This window comes from Leopardus geoffroyi, chromosome A2, assembly GCF_018350155.1.
Source record: "Leopardus geoffroyi isolate Oge1 chromosome A2, O.geoffroyi_Oge1_pat1.0, whole genome shotgun sequence".
Classification (NCBI taxonomy): Eukaryota; Metazoa; Chordata; class Mammalia; order Carnivora; family Felidae; genus Leopardus; species Leopardus geoffroyi.
The window spans coordinates 9,809,560-9,832,529 of NC_059331.1; the positions used below are offsets into that span (position 1 = coordinate 9,809,560).

General features: G+C 59.6%; 1 long non-coding RNA gene across 1 annotated transcript; it reads right to left on the bottom strand.

The window, feature by feature from the left end:
• Positions 1 to 1,725: 1,725 nt before the first annotated feature.
• LOC123605381 lies at positions 1,726 to 8,582 on the bottom strand. The gene is made up of 2 exons (XR_006715743.1): positions 7,173 to 8,582; positions 1,726 to 3,007 (listed from the first exon to the last, which is right to left on the bottom strand). It is a non-coding gene; the product is annotated as an uncharacterized LOC123605381 (long non-coding RNA).
• Positions 8,583 to 22,970: the final 14,388 nt, after the last annotated feature.

Below are 22,970 nucleotides of genomic sequence, written 5' to 3' on the forward strand. Positions count from 1 at the left end.
ACCCCCCTCCCCCGCCCCGAACCAGGACCACCTGATCCCTGGACAGAAAAACTCTAGCCTTGGCTGCTCCCGGCACAGCTTCAAGCGAGGGGTGGAATGGGAGTGCTTGCTGGTTTCTTCGTCCGTTCGCAGTAGTGTAGATAATAGGGCTGAGAGCTGGGCAAGCCCCAAGAGGAGAGCTTTATACCTGTCACCTGTTACAACACGTGTCACAGTGGCCCTACGAGTCGGGAAGAATATCATTTCCGAGAATAGTGGGGTTCCAAAGCGTAAGGAAAGGCAGAACCTGATCGGTACCATGGTGAAGCCACTGACCCTGCCCACCTCAGACACCATGGCCCTTGAACTGCTGGGAATGGCCACTAGGGGGTGCCCTGCCTCCAGACACCAATGTTGGAGGTACTTGTCTCCAAGTTGCTGAAAGCGGGGACCCTGACAGGTGCTGGGTGCACCTGGGTGGGGGAGACACACACAAGACAGGAGTCCCGGGCCTCGACTCGTCCTTCGTGGGCGGGTTCTGGCGTCGGCGAGAAAAGCAGGTGGGTGTGGTCAGCGAGGGGCGCGGCCCGGGCGTGTCTGGATTCCTACGCCGCCGTGGAGGCTTCCAGTCCCCAAATGGAGTGAGCCGTCTGGGGGGCCGCAAAGAAGGCCTTCGGTTGCCTTCTTTCCCTAATTCCCTGAGAAGCAGGACACCGCCCCCCCCTTCGCCCCCGCCGTCTTTAAGGTGTGGCGGATAGATGAACAAGTGTGTCTGGATCACTGTCAGGGCCGGGGCAAGCGAGGACGGGCTCGGCGGCCAGGCGGGGTACAGAGCAGTGCTGGGTGGAGCTGACCGCCAGAGGGCGCCGAGACAGCGCGCGCGGTCGTGGGCGGGGCATCGGCAGCGCTGGGCACAGCGATTGGTTCGTGGCACTGCCCTCTGCCCGAGAGGGCCCATTGGAGACGGTCCCATCTGCCCCGCCTCCCCCGTTCCCGCAGGTATGTGCCGGCGTGTTCTTTTGCGCCGCCTAGAGGCGTGATTGAGGGTAGAGGGGGCAGGCTCGGTGCCGAGCATTTGCTTCACCCCTTACAGTCTCAGCTGCCTACAAATGCCGTCCTCGGACTCGGGGCTCCCTTCTTAGGCCCCTCAGCTCTCAAAGTCATCCAGAAATGTCCCCCTTGGGCCCGAGGATTCCCTCGTAACACACGCACACCTCAAGCACGAGTTCCCTGCCAGGATTCTCGGACACCAGCAGGTCAAGTCTAACCTGAGGCCTGAATTCTCCCTTATCTCTCCACCACCCCCAAATATCACCAGCTCAAGACCCTCGGGCCCCAGCCATCTCTGAATGCCCAGCGTTTCCCTCGGGGTCACCCCCCACTGCCACCTGAGGTTGGGTTCAATAGGCCCTGGGCTTGGGGTACTCCTCATTATGACCCCCATCTAGATTCTTCCTAGAACAGCTCTCCCTGCCATTGCATCAGCCCTCCCTGAGAGTCACCCCTCCCCCCTCGCCCCCATCCTAGGACATCCCTCAAGGTCACCTTTCCAGCTTTCTCTGCCCTGTGTGACTAAACTTGCGACCTTCCTCACAACAGGTGGGACAGGCATAGGGATCCTGGGAAGTCAGGAGCTCAGGGTGCAGGGACAGTAAATTCAAGCCCATCGGTCCTCCCCACCTGAAAAGCCAAAACTCCAGCGACAGGAGGACGGGAGTAAATCACAAACTACCAGACCTTCAGGAATGAGGTAGGAGGCAGGTTTTATTTAATTGGACAGCAGCAACACACAGCACAGACCCTGCCCCGAGCTGAAGTATGCCCCTATCCCTGGGTGAAAGGGTACCCTGGGCCAGCCCTGACAGCCTAGGGGGCTTCTCTCTGCCTGGTCGCAGAGTCCATCCCATCTGACACTGGACAGTCTCAGGTCTTATAGTAGCAGGTGCACTGCAGGGCCACCGGTGGACTCAACAGGCCCATCTGTGTCCTTTCTGGGCCCACAAGGGACCTTGCTCCCTGCTCCACGTGCCCAGAGAGTGTCACAGCTCTCCCCACACCCCCAAAGTTAGGACGCTGCAGGGTTCAGGGAGAAGAGGCCAGGCACACTCAGGTCAGGCCAGCCTGGTTCCGGAAGCCGGAGTTGGCATTTAACGGTCTGGGGGCCCAGGGCAGCTTCCTCTTGAGTAACTGGCTGCTGGGAAGGTACAGGCCTGGCCCACGTCCCACCAGTCCTGGGAGAGAAAAGGCCAAGGCTCCAGGCTGGGAGGGTTACTGGGAGGGGATAGGGACCCAGACGGCTTCCCTTTCTAGTGGGAGGGCCACTCACCCACCTGCCCATTCTCCCTAGGAGTTCTGCCCAGCCTCACCCGGAAGTAGGACCGTGCAGGGGGCAGGACCCCCAAGTACAGAGTTGGGGGAGGGCGCCTACGGCAGACAGCTGGGTCCACCCACCCCATTCCAGGCTATATTGCCCCTCCCCCAAGTCCCTCCGCCCAACACAGGTCTGGGTCTGGGTCCTCAGCTTTTCCCCTAGGAATCAGCCCACCCAAGGAAGGCAGGCTGCACAGGCTTCGAGGGGGCTCGACTCCTGTTCCTGCTGAACTGAGCCAGTCTGCACAAATCAACTGTGTTTCAGCTCAGTAGGCACGGGAGGCAGAGCCCAGGGAGGCCCGGACAGTGGGACAGGCAGGCAGCAGGGCCAGAGGAGGCGGGGTCCCGGGGGGCGGAACTTAGCCACTGTGAACACGACTTGGTGTGGACTCTGCTCACAAGCAGCTAAGCCCTGCTCCCCAGGCCAGACGCAGGCAGCAGGGGGAGGGGGGCCTCTCGGCCTCCCATCCCCGGCCCTATCCCCGGGCAGCGTCCTCAGCAGCGAAGGCGGTGGCGGCAGCCCCAGAGGCAGGGCTCAGGGTCGGTTGGAAATCCCTGGCAATGTGATTTGTGACAGGCAGCAAATCCCATCCCCAGGAACCCCAGCCGGCCATGGCACAGGGGTTGGAGGGCACCGGGTGGGACCGGAGGTTGGCACCTGAGGGTGGGGGGGGAGAGAGAGCAAAGGAGGTAAATGAGATTTGAAGACATCTGTGCTCCACGTCCCCGCTGAGGCCTGGTAGGGAAGCCCTCTCCCCACACACGGTGGTGGCTGAAGGCAATGCTGGACCACCAGGCTGGAGGCCCCCACCGCAGCCACACGCTCAGGCCCAGGCCCGGAGAGGTAGAGATGCTCCAAGGATCCCTCTGAGCTAAGAGGGCTGCAGGGACTTCCAGAGCCAGGTTCCCCACCTTGTCCCGCTCCCCCCCCCCTCCCCGTAAGCCCCGGGCAGGCTAAACAGGGCCATGAGGAGAGGAAGTCGATGGGGTGGCGGGCAGGCGGGTGAGGAAGTGATCTCACCCCAGCTGGCGCCACTTCCTAGAAGCCTGAAGGGCAGGAGGAAACCACCAGGGCCTCTCCCCCCTCCCGTGGCCCCGTCTCCTCAGTGGCCAAGCCTTAGCCTGCACCCCATCAGAGCGGATGCCGACAGCGGGTACCCAGCTCTTCCCGTGGGCACACACATCCCCAGAGCACCGGACGCAGGCCCAAGGTGCAAATCTCCACTCTGCAGTTTCCCAAATGCCCTCCAAGCCTCAGTTTCCCCATCTGTAAAACAGCCCGGGCCTCAACCGCACAGCACAGGGAGGTTTCACCAAGAGCGTATGTCATTCACAAGCACCCAGCACCAGGACTGCCTTACACGATTGTCAGTGCTCAGTGCAAAATGAAATTGCGGGGTCCCTTCTTCACAACTTGCGAATTTCAAGACGCTGACAGACGAGCATTAACCCAAGCTCAGGTCCTTCCGAGCAGGGGAGACCCCGTGAACTGCACGATCACAAGCCCATGAAGCCAGCCTGTGTGTCGTAAACGGAGCTCTTCTTAAGGATAAGAGCCCTCTGGCCAGGAGACCCCAACTCTGGAGCCAGTTTGGGCAGCTCTGAACCCTGGTTCTGTAGCGTCCTAGCTGGGTGACTCCTAGAAAGCCACTCAACCCCTCTGGGCCTCCCTTTCCCCATCCACAAAGCAGAGATAATGCCGTGGTAAGGATCTCACAAGTGGTACATGTAATTAGAATGGGGCCATGCTGTCATCATCAGGCAGAAACAGAAAAGACGGTGGCAGTGAAGATTCCAAACACTGGTGGGACCCTGGCACCCACATATGGTGGCGCCCGTCACTGGGAGACAGGTGTTAAGAGATGTCCTGCTCCGTTCCCCGACCCCTCCCATACATACAGGCACGCGCGGGCGGGCGGGCACACGCACAGACACACACACACACACACACACACACACACACACACACAGTGGCCACCGGCTTTCCCATCAGGCCCCAGCCCTGTCCCCTCAGGGTTTGGGGGCACCAACCGGGAGCAGACAAGGCCCTGCAGGGCGGCCAGCCTCCCTGGGCCGCCTCCGGAAGTGAGACAGCACATTCGTGTCCCAGGGACGAGAACGGGAAGGGCGGCCATTTGGCCAGGCCCGTTTCCTGTGGGGTTTCCCCTGCACAGAGCCCCAGGCCGGGGCCAAGGCCACTCCCCATCCCCAAAGGCACAAAAGGCCTGGGTCTCTCATGGATGGGGCGCTGCCGTGCAGGTGCCCAGGAGCCAGGACCCCTGTTACCAAAGGTGTGCCTCTCAGGCTCATGGGAGATGGGTGTCCAGGGAGGGCCAAGTCCTTGGCAGCTGGAGGCGTGGGGGGAAGATGGGCCCCTGGGCCGGAGGAGCAGAGCAGGCCCCAAGCCACACGGATGTATGTATGTATGCCTGAGTCCAGGGCGTGGAGGCACGAGACACAAGCAGGCAGGCTTACTGTCACCACCCCCCAACCCCATGCTCCAAGAATGAATCAGGGGCAGCTTCCGCCGGGGGCGCCACCACCACCGCCCCCAAGCCTGGTCCCCAAATACTTTCCACCCTCTCGGAGCAGCTGGGATCGGAAAATACCAAGGGCTGCAGGCCCCGCCCTGCCCGCCACCGCCCGCCCTCCCAGCCTGTCACTAACGCTTTGCCTAATGGGCCTAGACTCTCCGCAGAGGCTCCCTGGGCCGGGCCCAGAGCCAGCCGCCAACCTGGGCTGCTCGGCCAAGTGCCGCCTGCCCACCAGCCCCCCATCCATTACCCTGATCCCAACACAGCAACCGTAACAACCATCCCGATGGGCGACGCTCAGAGGCTGGCACCTGGGTGGAGGCAGGCAGGACAGTGGCAAGTGGGTGGGCCCCCACTGCCCACCCAGGGCCGGGGGGAGGGGGCAGGCCCAGGAAGGGGTGAGTAAGTGAGGACTGAATCACTTGTTATAAATAGGGGAACCGTGCAAGTCACATCCCAGCCCCCACTGTGCCCAGCCACACCACACCACACTCCAACCCCTGCCTTAAACTTCAATCCCCCTAGGATCAGTCACGGAATTCCCAGGGGGCCCCCCCAACATCCACACCGAGAGCCCTTAACTGAGGGGCACACCCTATTGCCATGTTCACCTCTTGCCTTGTCCCTATACGTCCCCATCGTAGCCCTGGCCTGCCTTTTGCAGGGGGGCCGCCAGCCTCGAGGCGAATCACGGGCTTCTGGGCCTTGTCCTCCTTCCTCAGCACCCCCAAAACTCCCAGGCCCAAGGCTGAGGGGTCCTCAGGATCCTCAAGGCATTCTAAGGGCGTGGGTGACCACAGTCCTGGATGGTGATGCCAGACCCAGGCCAGGGAAAGGCCAAAGGTCTTCAAGTCTCAGAAGTCAGCTTCCTGGCCGCTCACCACCCAGGCCCCCCATCCCAGACCACCCAGGCCTGCTCTGCCCAGGGCCACAGCTCAGTGACCACACCCAGGGTGGCGCCAGCTCCAGCACCCTGGGGCAAGGCGCTGCTGGAGCATGACTCAGCCGTGCCCAGCATGGCGGCGTCCTTCTCTGCCCAAGGATTCCCACACGCCTACGCCCGCTGCCCTCCGTGTACGACCTCTCCAGGTGACCAGCCTTTTCCAACACATCTCCTTGTCCACCCAGGACACCTGACGGCAGGAGGGAAGGTGGCCAGGGTGCCCCAAAAGGGATCTGAAGGCGAGCGCCCGCGACAAGGAGGGGAAATGCACTCTCTTCCGCTTGTTTTCTGGTGCTCCCCATTTACAGACGGAGAAACCGAGGCCCAGAGGAATTCAGGGCCGGGCCCAAGGTCATGCAGCAAATCTAAAGGAAAGCCAGGTCTGCTCCTGGCAGAAAGCGTGTCCAGAGTGGAAAAGGGCTGGCCAGACAGCCCAGCGAGGGGCAGGAAGGTGTCTTTTTGCGACCACCCAGGGTTCCCAGCAGTATTCTTCACCGAAAACAGAGCCCCTCCGCTCAGCTTCCCAAGGTGAAGGGCACACTCTGAAAAAATGCTTTAAGGTATATCCAAGTGCCACCTGGGCCCATAGGAAGCAGGTCACCCCACTTACACCCACCCGGACCATGATGCCAGTTACCCTGGGACTGCAGTAGCGACAGGGGCTGCTCAGCAGCTGCGGCCAGCGCAGAACATCTGGCCTCCACTTACAACAGGCAGAGGTTGGTACGGGGGCCCTGGGAGGACCCCTGGAGCATCCGCCTCCGAGATTTCTCTCCAGTGAGCAAGGGTCTGCAGAGACTTGGAGGCCGGGCTAGCACAGACAGGCCCGACCCCCCTGGACACGCCCTGTCACGCATGTGCTCCGCGTGCCAGCCCTGGGCTAGGCCGGCAGCTATTTTAGGGCCCCCTCTGGGCCCACAGACGAGGCCTGCCAGTTGGGGTCTCGAAGGAGCTCCCAGAGGACATCCTGCAAAGGCAGAGGGCAGCGGGTGCCCTTCTGGGAGCTAGGACGGAGCTGGCACTAGGCCCCGGGGCCCGTGCCTTCCCAGGACGTGCCTTCCCGGGACTGCGGCGTGTGAACACATGCGCAGGGGCCGGCCCGGGCAGGGTGCGTGGGCGAGCGGACAGGGTGTGTCCCACATCACCTCGCCTCTAAGCCCCGGCACCTGTCCGGTACTGCCCTCCAGCTCTGGCGGGCATGGGAAGAGCTGCCAGAGGACAGCCTTCATGCCAGGGGTCCCACACCGCCCCCCAGCTTTAACCTCACACGGCACCCGTCATCATGAGCAAGCAGCTGGTTAGGACTGGGGCAGGAACGGGGCAGGTGACAAGAGAGCCAACTGCACCTTCAAGGCATTCGGGAGGCCACTGGGTCTGGCTGGGCCTGGCTGGGCTGAATAGGCAAGTCAGTGTAGGGCTGGGGGCTCTGGTGGCAGTCAAGTCCAGTGCTGGGGTCAGAGGTCAGTGTGGGGCTAGAATACAAGGTTCAGGTTTTAGTCAGGGGCCTGCAGCCCAAGGGCATGAGGACTGCGGGCCGCTCGCGGGGCACGGGACTGGGGAGTCATCCCTCCACGAATCTCCCACACCTGGCCCCCTTCCTAAGCAACCTTGAATGAGCTCCTCTCTCCTGGGCCCGGAGGAGCCAAGAGGGAGGGGAGGGGTGCCCCAATCTCCACCAAGCTGGGGCTACACCTTGGGGCCCCCAAGCCCATCTGCTCAATGGAAGGCCTTCCCTCCACTCGTTGGCCGACATGTCAAGAACTTGAACCACCGTGTCACCCGCCATCCTCGGAACTCTGGGAGACCCCCACCCACCCACTCCTCCAGCCCCATCCCCACCAAAGCCCTGAGAGGCACCCTAGGATCCCAGGTACCCGTGTGTATCCATCCCTCCCCACCCCAGCCCGGGCATATGCCCTCCCCCTTCCCACCCTGCCGCTGACTCCCGGCCCACCTGGACCTGCCCCCGTGACTATGGGACCCGCCCTCCCCACCACGCTCTCAAGGGTCTCCGGTGGGGGGACTGGCCAGGGGTCTCCTGGGGAGGGGGTAAATGTTGGGCTGCCCTTCCCCCGCTCCGTAGGGGGCGCCCCGGGACTCTGCCGCCACCGCCGCCGCCAGATGCACGATCCCCGCTGCACCCCCCCCCACACACACACAGAGCCACCGGCGGCGGGGCGGCGCCCTCCCCCTCTCCAAGCGCTGGGGACCCGCCGGGCGCACCCCCCCACTCCGCCCACGAGTCCGGCGCAGAAAAGTTGCCGCCGTCGCCGCGGCGCCGCCGCCTTCCCTCCCGGTTCCCTCCCCGACTCACCCGCGGGGGAGGGGAGCCGGCACTCAGGGCTCCGGCCGCCGCCCCGGGCCCGGCGGCAGAGACGCGGGCGGGCGGCGGACCCGAGACGGGCCGGGGTCGGTCGCGGGCCCGGCTCCATCCCACTCACTGGCCGGCCCGCCGCGGGGCCGAATCGCTTTTAAAACCTTCCCGTCTCCTCCCCCCCGGGCCGGACAGGGGGCGGGCGCGGGGCGGGGCGGGCGCCGCCGTCATGTGCCCCCGGAGCCGGTCCGCCCCCACTTTCTCTCTCTGGTCCCCCAACTCAGCCCCAACTTTCTCCCTCCTTGTCCCGACTCCACCTGGGCCCCCAAACCCAGCCCAGCTTCCCCCCCTCCGGGTCCTGGACTCGAGAAGCAGCCCCAGATTTTAAGCTTAGGCTCTCCCTGCGGGAGGAAGGACAGAAGCAGGGGTCCTAATGCCCCTCGCACCCCCAAACCCCTCTTGGCAAAGTCCTGCCCCTGCGCAGGAAGAGAAACGCTGGAGGCCGTGGGCAGGGGCAGGGGAGATGGGGAAGGGGGGGGGGGGAGAAATGGCGCCAGACGGAGGACATACTTCTGCTGTGTATGTACCCTTCCTTGGGAGGCACGGGCCTGGGCGTCTGGGCTCCTGCCAAACACCAATCCCCACTTCCTCCAGTCCCTCAGTGCCTTCTCCAGCCCCAGGAAGTCCCTCCTTTTATCCCATCCAACCCTCTCCTGCTGCCATGGAAGCCTCCGACCCCAGTCCAGGTGGTCCCTGGATCAAGGTTGCCTCCCGGCTCTGGCTTCCCAGCATCCCCATCCCCCACCCACCCAGGGGCTCTGGGAAACTCCCCAGCTACTGGAGTCTCCCTGGGATAGAGTCCCTCCCTGGATCCCTCCCTCCTTCCCTGCCTGCGTCTGTCCCACCACATCCTCCACCGGCCTCCCCTCCATCGGGAGAAACACGGAGGCATTGTTCCCCAGGACGGGGCCCTGCCTTGGGGCCTGGCCTTGTGCCCAGGTGGGGGGCCAGGAACAAAACTAACCAAAGGAGGGGCGGGGTGCCCTCTACCGCCAAGACAGCCTCCTTGGGCATGCCTAACTGCCACTTCACCCTCTCCAAGATGGGACAGGGGCCGATGGCGCCAGATCGCCACCACGGCCACCCCTATGGTGCCATGGCGCGAGGGGTTCTGGAGCCAGAGGACCCTCCTCTGGCTGTGTGTCTGTGGACACACACACACAGACCTGTGTGGGCATTGCTTTGGGGGCCGTTTTTCTCCCCCCACTCCCAACGTTTCGCAAGTCATATAATTGGGGGTGGGGGGGTCAGATTGTTCACCACCCAACTCCTGGGAAGTAAGGGTAACGCTGGGGAGTGGGGACCCAGCAGCAGGCCCAGGCAGGGGACCATAGGGGCTGGTTGGATGCCTCTGGGTCACCTCGTACCCCAGAATTCCTCCCGGGTTCTCCATTTCCTCAGTTCAGCTCAGCCGGCTCCCACCTTGGATCTTAGTGGGAATTGGAAGAAGCCGGTGGAAGCCACACCTAGTTCCCATCCCATGGGACCCAGCCTGGGGGGTTCCTGGGTCTTTCTTCTCTGTGGGGCCCAAGGGGCAGGCTGGCCCAAGCTGCAGGATCTGGCAGGTTGGGGCAGGAGGGGGCAGAGCAGCCTGTGGGGCCCTGGGGGAAGATTTGGGGTGGCACAGAATTCCCCGACTCGGGGTGGGGCCCAGAGAGGGGTGGGGTACTTGCCACATGGCCTCCTGAGCAGCTAAGCACAGGGGAATGGAGTTCTCAGAATCCAGGGTCTCCCTGTGGAGACACACACACAGGCTTGTCATTTCAGAAACAGACCAAATAGAAAGTGACCAAATTACAACCGCCCACCCCCCCCCCCCACGCTGCACCTCCAGAATGCTTCCTTCGGACCCCAGAACAAGCCTCCCATCCAGAACCATCCCTCGCCTGGCATTAGTCCAGTTGGGCACACATTTAGCAGAAATGCCTCTTCCATGCTGTCCTCCAGGGATATCTGTGCCAAGGCCCTTTATAACCCCAGACGACCCAGCTCACTAAGCTTGGAGGGACCTCAGGTGCCACCAGCTCTCCCTCTGGATCCCCCAGTGCTTGCCCCGTACGCCCTGGTCCTGAGTTGGCCAGTTTACCCAGGGACAGCAGCCAACAGGGATAGGAGTTCTCCAAACTAGCCAACAGATCCTTTGTCACGACAGGGAGGGATAGGGGGACAGGGCCAGGGTGAGGCCAGCTTAAGTGGTCAAGTGGCATAGGGATCACACACACGCCCATCTGTTCGTTCTTCAAACATTCGCTGAGTGCCTGCTGTGTGCCAGGCACCGTTCTGGGCACCGGAGACCACAGCAGAGAACAAGCCAGAAAAAAAAAGCTTTGCCCTCATGGGACTGACATCTGTAGGGAACACACACACACAAAACAGACAGGTATAAAGATATATTGTGTGTTGGGTGATCCATGCTAAGGGAAAATAGAAAGGGGCTGAGGAGGTGGGGGCCAGGTCAGGAAAGGCTGCATGAAGACCAGGTGACACTTGAACAAAGACTTCTAGGAAGTGAAGGAGGAGTCGTCCAGACATCTGGAGGAGAAGTTCAAGGTGGAGGGAACAGCCAGTGCAAAGGTCCCCGAGGCAGAAACATGCCTGGGGTATTTGAGAAACAATGAGGAGAACAGTGTGATGGACGGACGAGGGGAGCAGGGTGGAAGAACTGAATTTCAAATCTTTGCTCCCCAACTTTCTGGCTGAATATCGTTGGCCAAGTGATCACACCTCTCTGAACCTCAGTTTCCTTATATTGAAAACGTGCAGTTTGCAGTTACGCCGAGGCTCTGAGATGAGATGAGGAATGTCCCGGCCCAGGGCCCAGGATGGGGTAAAAGTTGGATAAGCGAGTGCCCGGAGGTACACCAGGTACATGCAGTCCTGTGGGCCCGGGACGGGGGTGCTGGGTCAAGGGACCCTAACAGACCCAGCCGCCCCATAGGTCACCCCAGCTCACACGCACGGCTGCCTGCCGGGCCCCATGGCAACGCTGCACACAGAGACATCAAACAGGCCCTGCCGAGGAAGTCCCACGTCACTGTGGTTAGGGTGGCTCCTCCCAGCCCAGCCCCCCTGGCGCGCGTGTGCTCCTCCGTGCCAGTCAGGGCCCCTGCCTCCCATCGCCCTAGTGACGGGCTGTGTTGTGGACGGAGCAGGGATCCCACCACCTGCCCCCTCCCTAGCCAGTTCCAGCCATTCCCCACATCCGGGGCACGACGTTACGAGGTGGCCCCAGTTCACTGCCACGAACCCTTCCATTGAGCCACCCTCGGCCCGGGTGACAGCACCAGGGAAGCCCTTGCCTACCCACCTACGGCTGAGAGAAGCTGAGGCCCCAGGGATCTGTGGGGACCCCCACCCCCTCCCCCCAGCCTGGCGCCTGAAATCCCTAGGGCAGCGTCTGGGTGTTGCTCAGGGGCACTGGAGGGGTGAGTCAGACAGGAATAGCCCCCAGGCCTGGCCCAGCCCCCACCCGAGGACTGACTCACCACCCACCCAACACCGGATGACATCAGGGCCTGGCCTGCCACCCTCACCTGGCACCGCGCCAGAATGGGGGCGCCCGAGAGGTGTCACATCTGGCTGCCCTCTCCCCTCAGACCGGGACCTGGCAGGCGCAGGGTTAAGGAGGGGCCCTCCTGGGGGTCTCCCCCCTAATCCCATCCCCCCTTTCCCGGGGATTTCGGGCCCCAGCCCCTCTGACGTCACTGGGGGTTGCTATGGCAACTGGCCGAAGTTCCCAAATAAAATTACCGCGGGCGGGTTAAGTTTCCTAGGAGGCAGCCGACGGGTAAACAATGGCGGTGGCAGGCGGGGCCGATGAGGGGCCGTCTCCCCCCCCCCCCACTCTGCTGGGACTCGGGGGGTCCCCACGTCGGGGAGCAGCGTCCCCCCTCCCGCCCGGGACCCGAGAGCCTGTGAGCACCGAAGGCACCGGCGCACAGATGGGGGACAGCAAGGCCACCACCGAGATGAGCGGGGCGCGGGGGGGGGGGAGGGGGGGGGAGAGGGGACCTCGGACACGAGGCTAGGGCGGCGGGGAACAAAGAGGGGACCTGAGGCCTGGGATCCGCCCCCCGCAGACCCCGCCCCCCCCCCCCCCCCCCGACCCCGGCCGGCCGCCAGTCCAGCTGTGGCTGCTCCCAGCTGCCTGGCTCCCCACATCTGGCGGGCCGCGCGCTCACTTCCTGTCGCCCCGGCTGCCTGGAGGGAGGTAAAAATAACCCTCCCCCTCCCCCTGCCGGCGGGCGCAGACGGCGGATCCTCCCGGCCTGGAGGAGGGCGAGGCCGAGCCGCAGCCGGGGAGCGGAGCCCCCCTGAGGCCGCCTCCCGCCCCTCCCACTGCCTCGGTGTCCTGGGAGGAGGGGCGCCGGGGGGTGGCACGGATCCCGGGCTGCGGGACGGGGCTGAGGATCCTGTTGCTTTAGGGCCACCAGAAACCAGGGGAACCTTCGTGTCCAAGCCCCATCCCCCCCGCCCGTGGAGGAGGGGGGTGTGCCAGCTCCAACCCGCTGGTGGACTGCGACCAACGTGCCCGGGTTCCAGTCGGGGGTCACTCGCTCGCTGTATAGGCAAGTTACCGAAAGCTCTCTGAGCCTCCGTTTCCCTCTCTGTAAAATGGGATAACAGTGTTCACCTCAAGGTGCGTTTGCTCAGTACTGTTAGCTATTATCTTTTCGCCATCCCTGGGGAGGAGGGGAGCTAGGGGGCTTGAGACCTTCAAGTACTCCTGCCAGATAAAACACAGGACACCCCGTTGAAGCTGATTTTCAGAGAAACAAGGAATCACTTTGTACCGTAAGTTATGTCCCCGGCAATATTGGGGGACGTTATTATACTTAAAAAAATTTTTTTTACTTGTTCTGTATCCGAAAATCAAATTTAACTGCGTCTCCTGTATTTTTATTTGCTAAATCTGGCAGCCATCATCTCTGGCCCGAAAACACGCCAACAGACACCTCCCTGGCCTCCTTGCTCCTGGCCTTACCCCTTCCACCCCTTCTCCAGAGACAATCTAATCACATCTTCCCTCCTCCCTCTACCATTCAGTCTGCAAAAATTCCCATCCCCCCTTTCCCAGGGGGACGGGATTAGGGGGGAGACCCTACGTTCCTCCAGGGTCTCCCACCTCTTCTGACCACAGGCCCTGTTTGTCAGATCCCCACTTCTCCCCAGCCTTTCACACTCACCTGCCCGCTCGCTCGCAAGCATCCTTCAGATCCTAGGGCATTACTCTTCCAGGAAGGCTTCCTTCCTTCCCACCGTGACCCTCTGACTTTAGACTCTCCAGAACCCTGTACTTTTCTGCGTCCGCACTTCACCATCCCAGTGATTTATTCAATCATTTGAGTTAAAAAAAAAAAAAAAAAAAAAATCTTTTTTTTAAATGTTTATTTATTTTTGAGAGAGACAGAGACAGAATGCGAGTGGGCTAGGGGCAGAGAGAGAGGGAGACACAGAATCCGAAGCAGGCTCCAGGCTCTGAGCTGTCAGCACAGAGGCCCACGTGGGTCTGGAACTCACCAACCGGGAGATCATGACCTGAGCCGAAGTCGGGACGCTACACCGAACGAGCCATCCAGGCGCCCCAGTCGGTGGTACCTGTTATGGGGTCCTGGGGAGCTGGAATGAAGTGGTGCCGACTCCTGGGAAACTTCTCCCTGGCCTCAACTAGCCTGGCATAGCCTCTGGAGGCCAAGGCCTTCAACTGTCTTCTCTGCAGCCCCCACCACACTGTTGCAGGTCCCACCCGAACCGTGAGCTCAGACTCCCCCAGACATGACCACTGCCGCGAGGGGGAGCCCACGACACCCTGCCTGCGGTCAAGCTCGGAGTTCTGCATCCTCTGGCGAAGAAATGGGCCTGTGCCTCAGTTTCCCCATCTGTAAAATGGGCACAATACCTGCGAGCCGTCAGAGGGCTATTGTGAACATTAGTTAATATCCATAGGCACACACGTGTGTAGAGCAGCTTGGAACACAGAATGTATTCAGTGTTAGCTGCTTTGGGGGGGTGGGGGTGGGGATGAGAAGCCCAAATCCCCTCCTCCTGATCCCCCCAGCCCCAGGCAGGCACCCTAAGTCCCTCTACAAAAATGGTTTCCACTCCCTGGTCCAGCTCCTCAGGGCTCTTCTCACCCCACAGCAAGTACATCGTGCCATCCCCTGCTCCTGGCACCGGACTCCACAGGCCCGAGGGAGGGTCCGGCTTGCGGCGACACACGCTCTGTCCCCCGACCCTCATTGAACCGCAGCTGTCTCTTGCGCTCTCGTGTCTGCGCCCACCAGGACCGCAGGCCCGATCAGAGTCCTCAATCTCGGAAAGGCCGCCGCTCCCAAAGCCCCGCGCAGCTTCCATCCGGCGAGAGGCTCGAACCCTGCTCTCCCGGGCGGACGGGGCGGGCTCCCGGCGGCGGTTGCCCGGCAACGCGCTGTTTGTTAGCGCGGGGGGCGGGGCCGGCGCGCGCGGTGACTCACAGCGGCGTGATGCGGCCGGGCAACTCGCCCGGCAGCCTGGCGGGCGGCCCGGCTTCTGCCGGCCCCGGCGGCCGGAGGGGCCCGGCGGCGGGGGCGTCCCAGCCCCCAAGCGGGCGCCCGAGGCCCGTGGGGAAGCGGCCGAGCAAGGCTCCAGCTCTCGGGTTCGGTTCGAACCCGGGCCCAGCCTCTCACTCTCGAGTTACGTGCTCGTTGCCTCAGTTTGCTCATCGATAAAATGGAGTCCACGTTGCAGGATGCAGTAACCCTGCTCTGGCGCACGAGGCAGCTGGGATTATTACCCCGTTACACTCCGGAGCAGCGCTTTTGGTATAGCCCCGACCCGGTTTGATCTCCTGTGGCTTTGGGCCGCAAGGGAATCACACCGAGCCTCAGTTTCCCCATCTGGTAAAAGGAGGTAGCAAGAATTCCCTACCTCACGGGTGGTTTGAGGATCCATGAATCAATAGTGAGACAATGGCTGGCGCATCTCAGCGCCAGGGGTCTGCCCCCAACCAAGGAGGGGAGGAAGTGTAGGAAGTTTTCTCAGTGGTCTGAGCCCTACAGGGCAAGGAGGTCAGCGCAAGGCAGGTGCCCCTGGAAATGGGTGTGGGTCACAGGCTCAGAGTAGGATGGCATGAAGGCGGCTGCAGAGGCCCCCATCCCCAAGCCGGAGCTGGCAGCACCTGCTGCAAGCTGGCCAGAGGGGGGCCTGGGCTGAGTCACCGCCCAGCAATGAGGAGTGAGTCACGCAGGGCGGGGTCCCCCCCCCCCCCAGCCGCTCCCACAAAGGGCCTTTGAGAAGAGTTCCCCACCCCCTCCTCCAGTCCTTAAGCCCCTCTGGAGGGTGGGATGTGGGCCACGACCCTGATGGGCTACCCGCAGGAGCCCTGCCTGGCGGGCTACCTCCAGGAGCCCTGCCTGGCCTGGGAGGCAACAGCCGGTTTCCGCCATGTCTGTGAAAAGTCACCGTGGGCAGCCGGCTGTCCCCCCCCACGGAAGAGGGTTCCAGGCTGCCTGAGTCATTCCGGGGACAGCAGAGGGTCACATGCACAGAGTGGACAAACTGAGTCAGGCTGTCTAGTAAGGCTGGCAGGCAGGGGGGGCCCTGGATTCTGGCTTTGTGAAAACCCCAGGAAGAGCCATCTTTCCAGCCAACCCCCCCCCCCCCCCCCCCCCCGGGCTTGGGAACCTGCAGCTCAGGGAAACCCATGGCTTTTGGCAGGAAGAGGGGTGCACATCTGGCCATGTCTCCTTGGCTTTACCACCCCTCTGCCTTGTCTACAGTGGGGACTCCTTGTCTACAGTGGGGACTTCTCCCCACCTTAGCTGTCCTTGAACTTGGTGTGGAAGGAGCAGCAGGGCCCTGTGGCTGAGAAGAGTGAGGCTCTCTCTGCAGGGTCGGGTCCCACAATTCACAGCGACACCCAAACACTCAGTAATCAAGATGAAACTTTTTTGGGGCGCCTGGGTGGCGCAGTCGGTTAAGCGTCCGACTTCAGCCAGGTCACGATCTCGCGGTCTGTGAGTTCGAGCCCCGCGTCAGGCTCTGGGCTGATGGCTCAGAGCCTGGAGCCTGTTTCTGATTCTGTGTCTCCCTCTCTCTCTGCCCCTCCCCCGTTCATGCTCTGTCTCTCTCTGTCCCAAAAATAAATAAACGTTGAAAAAAAAAAAAATTAAAAAAAAAAAAAAAAAAAAGATGAAACTTTTTTAAAAAAGGTTTTATTTGTAAGTAATCTCTACACCCAGTGTGGGGCTCAAACCTACAACCCCAAGATCAAGAGTCACGCTCAATCGACTGAGCCACCCAGGCACCCCCTGAATCATTTTTTACAACCACTTTACTGAGATAAAATTTATATGCCATACAAATGCCTTATTTAAAGTATACAACTCGGGGGGGGGGGGAGGCACCTGGGTGGATCGGGGGCGCCTGGGTGGCTCAGTCGGTTGAGTGTGCAACTTTGGCTCAGGTCATGATCTTGCGGTTCGAGAGTTCAAGCCCCGCATCCGGCTCTGCACTGACAGCTCAGAGCCTGGAGCCTGCTTTGAATTCTGTGTCTCCCTCTCTATCTCTGACCCTCCCCTGCTTGTGCTCTCTCTCAAAAATGAATAAACATTTAAAAAAATTAAAAAAAAATGCACAATTAGGTGCTTTTAGTATATTCACCCCCACAATCAATTTTAGAACACTTTTATCCTCCTAAAAAGAAACCCAGGTACCCGTTAGTAGTCACCCCCCATTTCCCCTTCATCCTCCTTAGCCCCTGACACAACTAATCAACTTTCTATCCCTGTGTATGAATGGACTCCTATTGTGTGACTTAGGACTGGCTTCATTCACTTTTCAAGGCTCATTCGTGTTAGACCATGTATCACTACCTCGTTCCTTCTAATTGCCAGATAATATGTGGTATGGACACGTCCCTCCCCCCCGCCTTTTTTTTAAGTTTATTTAATCATTTGAGAGAGAGGGAGGGAGAAAGAGAATCCCAAGCAGGCTCCGAGCCATCAGCACAGAACCCGACGCAGGGCTCAATTCCACAAACTGTGAGATCATGACCTGAGCCAAAACCAAGAGTCGGTCACTTAACCAGCTGAGCCACCCAGGTGCCCCTACATCACATTTTTAAATCTATTCATCAGTCGATGGACATTTGGGTTGTTTGCACTTTGGGGCTGATGTGAATAATGCTGCTGTGAACATTCTGTGTAAGTTTTGTGTGGGAGATTAAGTAAGATTTGAGAAAAATAAACTTTTTGTAAGTATACTTCCAACACGGGGGCTCGAACTCACGACCCCGAGATCAGGAGTCACATGCTGTGTCGACTGAGCCACCCAGGCGCCCCTCAGGTGTAGACCTGAGCCTTCCAGGAAGGTTACCACTGATTGCACAGGGCTATTGAGATATGCTGTCAGCGTGGATTTTTAAAAATCTTTTAAGTATTTTATTTATTTCTTATTTATTTTAAAAGTTTATGTATTTTGAGAGAGAGGGGGAAAAAATCCCAAGCAGGCTTGAGCTGGAAGCATACAGACTAACCTGGGGTTCGATCTCACAAGCCGCGAGCTGATGACCTGAGCTGAAATCAAGAGTCAGATGCTTAACCAACTGAGCCACCCAGGTGCCCCTAAGTTTTCATTTATTTAAATAATGTCTACACCCCACATGAGGCTTGAACTCACGGCCCCGAGATGAAGAGTCTCCCCTCTCCTCCGGCAGACCCAGCCAGGTGCCCCACAGTGGATTTTTTTTTAAAGAATGTAAACAATCTGCTTAATAATTTTTATTTGATTGCATGTTGAAATGGTACTGTTTTGGGTATATTGGGTAGATGAAATATATGATTAACATTCATTTCACCTGTTTCTTTTGTCTTTTTTTTTTTTTTTTTAATGTGGCTGCTCGAAGTTTTTCGAATTCCGCATGTGACAGCTTGCGTTTGTGGTTTGCCAGAGCCTTCTGCTGAAGAGTGCTGTGCTGGAACCACTGCCTTGGTTTCCTTCCCTCTCTTTTACTTTTTTTTTTTTTTTTTTTTTTAATGTTTATTTATTTTTGAGAGACTCAGAGAGAGAGACTCAGAGAGATAGAGCACGAGTGGGGGAGGGGCAGAGAGAGAGGAAAGACACAGAATCTGAAGCAGGTTCCAGGCTCCGAGCTGTCAGCACAGAGCCTGACTCCGGGCTCCAACTCACGAACTGTGAGATCGTGACCCGAGGTGAAGTGGGACACTTAACCGACTGAGCCACCCAGGCGCCCTTCCTCTCCTTTGCTTCTCAAGGAGCTGCCTGGGCACATCGCTGACACCAAGTTGCCCAGCCCACCCGACTTCCTCAGCCATCGCTGTCCTCTATCTCTGGGTAACATCTGTCACCTTTGCTCTCTTCTGCCTTGGCTCCGGGACACTACTTTCTCCTGGTGTCCCTCCTCCTCTTCAGTCCTTTCTGTAAAATACCTCCCAAATGCCATCCTCCCCAGGCATAGCTCTGCTCACCGTGTATTGATGACCCCTTCTCTGAATATCTCCTCCAGGAAGTCCTACGGGTGTCTCTGACTCACCCTGTCCCCATGCACGTCCTTGGTTCCTCACTCCCTCTCGCTCGCTCTCCCTCTCGCTCTCCCTGTCTCTCTCTCCCTCAGCCCTGTCGGCCCCAGTTCCTGGGCTCCCCATTCCCATCTTCCCCCAGACCCCTACCTTAATCCAGTCCTGTGTGTTTTCTCCCGGACAGCCACTCCCCGCTGGCCCTCTGCTTCCAACCTTGTCCCCTTTGCAGGGTGCATGACCTGGTACATGTGACCTATTTTTGCTTAAAACCTCCCAAAGACTGCTTTTTCATGATCCAGGCAGTGACTGCACAGCTATATTTATTTATCAAAACTCATAGAATTGTATAAAGCCTGAATTTTACTCTCTGTAAATTATACCTCAATAAACTGAACTAAAAATAAAAACCCTCCAAATGTTCCTGTCTTACTTAAATCCAAACTCCTCCCTGGCCACTGCATGGCCCCACCTCCTCCAGAAGGCTTCCCTGATTGCACCCCATACTTAGGCTGGCCCCCATGCCCCCCCTCCCCCCGTACTCACTCGTGCCTCCAGCTCTCAGCCCTGAGAACTCATTACTATCAGCTAGCTATGTGACTGTCCCCCCCCCCCCCCAAACAGTGGCAGGCAGGTGCCATGTCTATTTTGTTCCCCAGCATGCCAGGAATATGGTAATTATCAATACATCGATGCAACAGATAATTGTCTGAGACTCTGCTCTGGTGCCACAACAATGATCAAGACAAAGCTTCCTGCCCTGAAGAAACTGACACTGACACGTGAGTACAGGAGACAGACAAGAAATGAGATATGCAGTAAAACATAGTGTGGTCAAAGGTGATAGGGTGATGGGTGAAAAACTAGGGCAGGATAAAGCAAGGGGGTGTGATTTTAAACAGGCAGGGAAGGTGTCACTGTGGAGGCGATCGTTGAGCACAGACCTGAAGGAGGCAGCCATGTGGGTATCTGGGGGAAGAGAGTCCCTAGTAGAGGGAACAGCCAGTGCAAAGGCCCTGAGACTGGACTGTGCCTGGTGTGTTTGAGGAACAGCGAGGAGGCCTGTGTACACAGAGCAGAACGAGCAAGGGAGGAGGTGAGGGCGGGGGTGGGGGGATGGGACAGGATAGCGTGTGCAGGGCTGTGGGGAGGAGTGTGCTCTGAGTGAAATGGGAAGCATGGAGAATTCCGAGCAGAGGAGGGACACGACCTGACTCGGCTGATCCCAGGTGCCCTCGGGCTGCTGGGGGTGGACCAGACAGACTGTGTGAAGCTGGGGCAGGAGAGCAGGGAGCTAGTGACTGCATGGGACCAGGAGGAGACCTGGTGGGCGCCCTGGGGCGAGTAGGATTCTGATGCATTTAGGAGGGACAGTAACTGAATTTATTAACGGGCTGCATTTTGTTAAGAAGGGTTTTGGCCCCAAGCGGCTGGAAGGATAGAGCTGCCATTTCCACAGATTGAGAAGATGGCTGAGAAGCTGGTTTGTGGTTGGAGTGAGCAAAACTCCTGCCCAGGGCCTCGTCCTGGCCCTGGACTGTCCCTTTCCAGTCTTTGGTGGGGGTGCAAAGGGAGGCATCCTCACAGTCTGGGTCTTGCCTTTTCAAGCTTTTCTCTTGGCTGACTCCTGAGTGTGCGAGCTACGCACCCATCTGGGCACGTGCAGCCACCACCCAAGACCCCCGCTGACCTGGCATGCGTACCCATGGCCACAAACTTGGGGACCCCTTGGGCCTGGGGCTCTGAGCTGTCATGGCTGAGAAGGGTGGCTCAGGCACCCGCCTGGCGTACATCTGGGTCTCTAAGAAGACCCCCGGGGGGACAGGAGGTGACATGGGGTGGGAAATCTCTCAAGAAGTTCAAGAAGGGCTGCTGCTGAGTCACAGCCCTGGGTCCCCTATGAGTCAGCACTGGCAGGGGCCCCAGGAACTGGGGGCTGGGGCTGGGGTGGGTAGGGCAGTTCCCACGCCCAGAGGAACCAGGCGGTTGGGGCACTGGGGCTTCCCCTACTGCCTCTCCCATCCTGTGCTGGTCCCCGGGGGGATATTCGGAGGACTCTAGGGGCAGGAAGCGGGGGAAGGGTGCTGACCACTGGACTGGGCTCCAGGAATCCTCTCTCCTGATCTGACCCGGTTCAGGAATGCAGAGGCCACCCGCCCAGCAACATGTTGCAGCAAGAAGGAGTAGAGCTAGCCATTAAGAGGGACCACGTGCAAGGGAGGCATTTGTGGGGACGTCGGTTCTATTTAAGAAGAGCTCCTTATTTCGGGGCCTCTGCATTTCGGCAGTGGAGGTTCCAGCCTGGGGGTGCAGGCGGGGTCCCAGCTGCCGAGAGGTAGGGGGTGTGGGAGGCGACGGGAGCTGAGCGCCAGCCTGCCCTCACGGAGGGGAGGGTTCTGGAGTCTGCTGCCCCCTGCTGGTGGCCTCGGGAAGCTCAGCGGGCAGAACTCGGAGCGCTTTTCCGGGCCAATCCTTGCAGGGAAGGAGATGGGGAAAGGCCTCGGGCAGAATTCCAGCTCTGCTGCTGTCCAGGCTGTGCCACCTTGGGCAAGGGGCAGCCCCTCTCTGGGCCTCAGTTGCCCGTCTGTAAAAAGCACAATATTCATTTCGTTGGCTTGCTGGGAAGAGTCTGAGATGATTGTCCGTGAATGAATTAATGAATGTTGTACATTTCAGAGTAGCCCTCTCCCTCTTTTCAGTTATCAAAGGGAAAGGCGGGGGAGGCGACCCCACCCACGAAGGCCCAATTACTATTTACTCCTGTCCTCTTCCTTACATGCTCTCCCTCTCAGGGAATTATCCCCCATTTTGGGGGGAGTCAGGCATAGAATAGACCTGGACCCCCGTAGCCTCTGGGGGATCCTAGGGACATCCACCTGCCTGGGCCAGCTGGAGCTTGGCTTTCCGGGCAGACCTGAGGAAGGGTGCAGGGTGTGGGGCAGGTGGACCTGTGAAGGGGAAACTCAGGCAGGACTATGGTGAGGGGGCCGAAGCGGGGGCGGCAGGGGTCGGGGTGGGGGGGGATATGGCCAGGTAGAGCAGGGCCATGGCTCCACGAGAGTTAAAGTCTGGGCTTGCGTGGGGTGCACAAAGGCTTCTCTGACGCCTTGTCAGACTGAGATGGGGGGATAAATAGAATGAGAAATCTGTCAGCTCAGCCCTGGACATGGGGAGGCCGCCTGGCTCCCTCACGGTCCCTGAGGTGAGGTGACTTCCCTCCACCAACCAGCAGCCATCATGGCCACAGCAGGCAGGGACTATGAGTGTGTGTTCGGAGTATATGAGGATACCTGTGTGTGGATCCCTGGTGGGAGTCTCAGCAAGTGTCCGTTTCCTGCCGGGTGTGCCTGTGTACCTGATGTGCGTGTATGTGAGGGAACAGGGGAGCTCCATGTAAGCATCTCTAGGTGATGAGGGGACCCCCCCCCACCTGTGTATAACTTTTGAGTCTACCTTCTGTATGTGGCCTGTGTATCTGGCCTGTGTGCATGCCTATGCCAGATGGTCAGAGGTACACGTGTCCCCAAATATCCCTGTATTTACTGTGTCCTTATGGACCCCTGTGCCCTGGGGACCTGTCTGGGGTTTTGTTTGTGTGGGTATGACTGTTGGTTTTATGAATTCTAGCATGCCTCTGCCCTTTGTACATGAGTCATTGCGCATATATTTGTGTGTCTGCGAACTTTGTGTCTGTGTGTGTCCCTGAGACTGTGTGTGCCTGGCATAGCTCTATAGATGTGTTCCTATTCTGTGTGTACATCCATGTGTGTTGGGGTATTGTGTTTCCAGGTGTTCCCATGACTGCACCTGGTGGGTGGGGAGGTATGTTGGTTCTCTGTGTATCCCTGTATGTCTGTGTATCTTGTGTGTGTTCTGTGGCCATCCCTTCGAGGTGAGTCTATGTGCCCGCTTGGTATTCTCTGTGCATGCCCCTGGGCTCCTCTCTATGTATATTTCAGTTCTGAACAATCCTGTCCTGTGGAAGGGATGTGTCTGTATTTTGCATGTGTCTGTGTGCTCCCTGGGCCTATTTGTGTAGCTCAGTTTTATGGACATCCTCGTGTGGCCGGTGCCCCGGTGTCCCCGCGTGTCCTGACATCCCCTCCTGCGGGTATGTGTGTCTGGAAACCCCTTGCACACCCTTCCCTGTGTTTGTGGTCCGCGTGCCTTTGTGCGCGTGTGCTCCCCGTGCGCCTTTGAGGTCTACGTGCGTCTGGGTCCCTGCGTGTGCCCGCTCGCGCCCCCGTGTCCCCCGC